Below are 5,530 nucleotides of genomic sequence, written 5' to 3' on the forward strand. Positions count from 1 at the left end.
ATCTACGTTGTACTCTCCCAAGCACTTAGTACAGTGCTCTGCACATAGTAAGTGCTCAGTAAATACAATTGACTGATTGACTATTCTGCTGTTGGGTTGGGCTGCTTAAGCAGTTGGGCCAAATGGGCCTTTTTTTTAATGGCATTTGTTAAGCACTTATTATGTGCCAGGCACTGTCCTAAGCACTGGGGTAGATACAAGCTAATCAGGTTAGACACGGTCCCTGTCCCACATACGGCTCAAAGTCTCAATCTCCATTTTACAGATGAGGGAACTGAGGCACAGAGAAGTAAAGTGACTTGCCCGAGGCCAACAGCAGACAAGTGTTGGAGCTGGGATTAAACGCAGATCCTTCTTCCTCTTGAGCCTGTGTTCTATGCACTAGGCCATGGTGCTTCTCCCTTGGGAAACTTCCCCTCCTGGATTTGACTTCCTCTTAAAAATCGGCCAGTCCCATACAGGTCTTCCCATCTCCGAAGTCTCCTGAAACCTCACCTCCTCCAGGAAGCCTTTCCTGATTAATTCCCATCTAATCAACCCATCACATCAGTCCAACAGCCGCCCCATAGCAGTGATGCAGATACGCTAATCCTCAACCGTCTATGCATAGATATATCCCATTTTACAATGGATTATTTCTTCAGCTATTTCAGCAATCACTCTGTGGTATTATTAAGTGCTTATTGTGTACAGAGCATTGTATTAAGTGTTTGGGAGAATACGGACACAACAGAGGTGGTAGACTGGATCCCCGTCCTCAAGAAGTCTCTAGACTGTGAGCTCGATTTGGGTAGGTAATGTGTCTGTTTGTCGTTGCACTGTACTCTCCCAAGTTCTTAGTAGTTACGATAAGCACTCAGTAAATACAGAGGAAGGAAGGAGAGGAAGGAAGGAGAGGAAGGAAGGAAGGAAGGAAGGAAGGAAGGAAGGAAGGAAGGAAGGAAGGAAGGAAGGAAGGAAGGAAGGAAGGAAGGAAGGAAGGAAGGAAGGAAGGAGGAAGGGAGGAAGGGAGGAAGGGAGGGAGGGAGGGAGGGAGGGAGGGAGGGAGGGAGGGAGGGAAGGAAGGAGGGAAGGAAGGGAGGGAAGGAAGGAAGGGAGGGAGGGAAGGGAGGGAGGGAAGGAAGGAAGGAGGGAAGGAAGGAAGGAGGGAAGGAGGGAGGGAGGGAGGGAAGGAAGGAGGGAAGGAAGGAGGGAAGGAAGGAAGGGAGGGAGGGAGGGAGGGAAGGAGGGAGGGAGGGAGGGAAGGAGGGAGGGAGGGAAGGAAGGAGGGAGGGAGGGAAGGAAGGAGGGAAGGAAGGGAAGGAAGGGAAGGAAGGAGGGAAGGAAGGAAGGAAGGAAGGAAGGAAGGAAGGAAGGAAGGAAGGAAGGAAGGAAGGAAGGAAGGAAGGAAGGAAGGAAGGAAGGAAGGAAGGAAGGAAGGAAGGGAGGGAGGGAGGGAGGGAGGGAAGGAGGGAGGGAGGGAGGGAGGGAAGGAAGGAGGGAAGAGAGGGAGGGAGGGAGGGAGGGAGGGAGGGAAGGAGGGAAGGAGGGAAAAAACTTACATTTTAGTGGAGGAGACAGACATTAAAATAAATTACAGATGGGCAAGTGACAGATATTTGGTACTACTTTCTTTGATACTCTTGTTCTTCCTCCAGTACTCTCTTTTTAAATTTAGTATTTAAGTGCTTACTGTGTCTCAGGCACTATATTAAGCAATGGAGTAGTTAATCAAGTTGGACACAGTCCATGTCTCACATGGGGCTCACAATCTGAATCCCCATTCTTTACAGTTGAGATAACTGATGCACAGAGAATCTGTGACTTGCCCAAGGTCATACAGCAGACAGAGAAGCTAGGATTAGAACCCAGGTCCTCTGACTTCCAGGTCCATGCTCCTTCCACTAGGCTATGCTGCATAATTTATGTTTGCCCTGTATCCCTCATTGGACTATGAGCACCCTGGGGACAGGGACAATATCTTTTAGCTTTTGGCTTACTCACCCAATCACTTAAGAGCAGTGCTTTGAATGCAGAAGATTCACCATAAATGCCATTAATTGCATGATTGATTTCCCTTTTTAATAACGACGGTATTTGTTAAGCACTTTCTATGTGCCAAGCTTTGCTCTTACCTCCAGTGCCCTGAAATTTGAAATGCTGGCTGGGAAAGGGGGTGGTTTGGTGGAGGTGAGTAGCTGGGGAGACCAAGTTCTGGTTTACTGGGCACTGGATGCACCTGGCCCATTGTCCAGAAATGTAATTTGACCCCAGAAACTGTCAAAGACATCAATGCTCAGAGAGATGTTAATTACTGACTCAATGTTTTTGGTTTAACTTTAGATCCCATCATGCCATTCACCCTTTGATCTATAGAAAGACATTCTATGGCTTTTCTTTAACTGTGGGAGAATCAAGTAAAAAGAGTATGAGCTTGGGAATCAGGAGTCCTGGGTTCTAGTCCCGAGTCTACCAATGGACTGCTTTGTTCATTCATTTTTTTCATTTATTCATTCAGTAAGCAGCGTGGCTCCGTGGAAAGAGCGCGGGCTTTGGAGTCAGAGGTCATGGGTTCGAATCCCAGCTCGGCCACTTGTCAGCTGTGTGACTTTGGGCAAGTCACTTGACTTCTCGGTGCCTCAGTTACCTCGTCTGTAAAATGGGGATTAAGACCGTGAGCCCCACGTGGGACAACCTGATTCCCCTGTGTCTATCCTAGCGCTTAGAACAGTGCTCGGCACATAGTAAGCACTTAACAAATACCAACATTATTATTTATTGAGCACTTACTATGTGCAGAGCACTGTACTAAGCGCTTGGAATGTACAAATCGGTAACAGATAGAGACAGTCCCTGCCCTTTGATGGGCTTACAGTCTAATCAGGATTATTTATTTATTTATTGAGTGCTTAACATGTGCAGAGCACTGTATTAAGCATTTGGGAGAGTACAGCAATAAAGAGACATATTCCCTGCCCACAATGATCTTATAGTCTAGAGGAGGGAAGAAAGACATTAATATATAAATAAATAACGGATATGTACATAAGCACTGTGGGGCTGGGAGGGGGGAAGAGCAAAGGGAGCAAGTCATGGTGATGCAGAAGGCAGTGGGAGAAAAGGAAAGTGGGGTTTAGTCAGGGAAGGCCTCTTTGAAGAGATGTGTCTTCAATAAGGCTTTGAAGGAGGGGAGAGTACTTGTCTGTCAGATTTGAGGAAGAAGGGGGCTCCAGGCCAGAGGCAGGACATGGACAAGGGGTTGATGGTGGGAGAGATGAGACAGAGACACGGTGAGAAGGTTAGCATTAGAGGAGCGAAGTGTGCAGGCTGGGTCATAATAGGATAGAAGCGAGGTGAGGTAGGAGGCGGCAAGGTGACTGAATGCTATAAAGCCAGTGATGAGGGGATTTTGTTTGATGCAGAGGTGGATGGGCAATCACTGGAATTTTTTTGAGGAGTGGGGAGACATGTCCTGAATGTTTTTGTAGAAAAGATGATCCAGACAGCATAGTGAAGTATGGACTGGAGTCGGGGGGAGACAGGAGGCTGGGAGGTCAGTAAGACAGGAGGGATAGGATGAGTGATTGAATTAACATGGTAGCATGTTTGGATGGAAAGGAAAGGGCGGATTTTAGTGATGTTGGGAAGGTAGGACTGACAGGATTTAGTGATGGATTGACTACGTGGGTTGAATGAGAAAGAGGAGTCAAAGATAAGGTCAAAGTTATGGCTTGTGAGACAAGAAGGATAGTGGTACCTTCTACAGTGATGGGAAAGTGGGAGGACAAGGTTTGGGTGGGAAGATAAGGAGTTCTGTTTTGGACACATTAAGCTTGTCCAACAGAGGACATCCAAGTAGAGATGTCTTGAAGGCGAGAGGAAATGCGAGACTGCAGAGAGGGAGAGAGATCAAGTTATTTTACCTCTGCCTCTCAGTTTCTTTATGGGTAAGGTGACGATAATAATATCTTCCTCTCCCTATCTGTTAGGGATATTGTGAGGATAAAATAATTGCTGTGAAAGCACTTTGATAAAACAAAAATGTTTTACATACATATATTATCATCCATCTGACAGTGAGAAGCAGTATAGCCAAGTGGCTTCACCACTCATGTGTTATGTGACCTTGGGCAAGTTGCTTATCTTTTCTGTTCCTCAGTTTCCTCATTTGCAAAATAAGGATTCAATACCCTTTATCTTTCCTACTTACACTGTGAGCCCTTTGTGGGACAGGGACTGGGTCTGATCTGATTGATATGTATCTTTCCCATTGTTCAGAACAGTGCCTGACACATAGTAAGCCTTTAACAAATATAGTCATAAGAATAATAGAGAAGCAGCTTGGCCCAATGGACAGAGCATGGTCCAGGGAGTCGGAAGGACCCGGGTTCTAATCTGGGCTAAGCCATTTCTCTGCCGTGAGACCTTAGGCTAGTCACTTTACTTCTCTGTGCCTCAGTTACTTCATCTATAAAATGGGAATTGAGACTGGAAGCCCATGTGGGACAGGGACCAATCCAATTCGTTCATATCCACCCCAGGGCTTAGTACAGTGCCTGGCACATAGTAAGTGCTTAACAAACACCACAGATTATTATTAATAATAATGATGGTAATGCCACTGTCCATGTGATTGGGCAGGATCATTTCACGACCAACAGTCTTTTTCATGCTGAGCCCATCTACCAGCTGTGGTTTCTACATTAGCTCCTACTTCTAGAATCTAGATTTTGTCCCTGGACTGTGCCTCAGATTGCACAGCATTTTTGTACCTCTTGTTGCTTCACTAATTTAATCTGTCCTACAATTTGTTATTTTCCCAAATTCCACCGTTTTGCCACTGCATTACATTTTAAGTTCTTCTAGGGCAGGAACCATGCCTGATACTCTTTTAATAAATTCCTAAGTGTTTAGGATTGTGTCCTGCACATAGTAGGCATCTAGTAAGCACCCAATATCTAGTACGAGCTGCGGACACTGTTTGGCACTCAGAGTGTAGTACTTGGCAACCAACCTATATACACTATGCATGCAATACAGAATACACAATAGATACTGCTGGAGGAATGAGTGAATGAATCAGCATAAAATAATTGCCTAGAGAAAAGTTGATCTATCAGAGAATAAGAACACCTATCACAGCACTTAACCTGGCACAAAGTAAGTGCTTAATAAATATCATAAAGAAGATCATTCAACATTTAAAAGACATGAGAGGGGAGAGAGAGAGAGACAGAAGGAAGAGAGAGAATGTGTCTGTTAATTTAATGAACAAGATCTCCACTTCTTCCACCAAGTTATAGGAAAAAAATATACTGCCTTGGACTCTGAATTAATTGAAGAACTGGAGGATATAGTTAACAGGCCAGTTAAGGGAAATTCAGAGATCTAACTTTAGTCAACAATCCCAACCTCTTCCCCAACAAATGATTTCATCAGAATCAATCATCCAGTAGTATTCATTAGGTGCCTGCTGTATGTAGAAGAGTACAATGGGGTTAAAAGACAAAATTCCAGCCCTCAAAATCCCAGTCTAGTGTGGGGGGGGGGG

The sequence above is a fragment of the Ornithorhynchus anatinus genome, chromosome 3, assembly GCF_004115215.2.
Source record: "Ornithorhynchus anatinus isolate Pmale09 chromosome 3, mOrnAna1.pri.v4, whole genome shotgun sequence".
Taxonomy (NCBI): Eukaryota; Metazoa; Chordata; class Mammalia; order Monotremata; family Ornithorhynchidae; genus Ornithorhynchus; species Ornithorhynchus anatinus.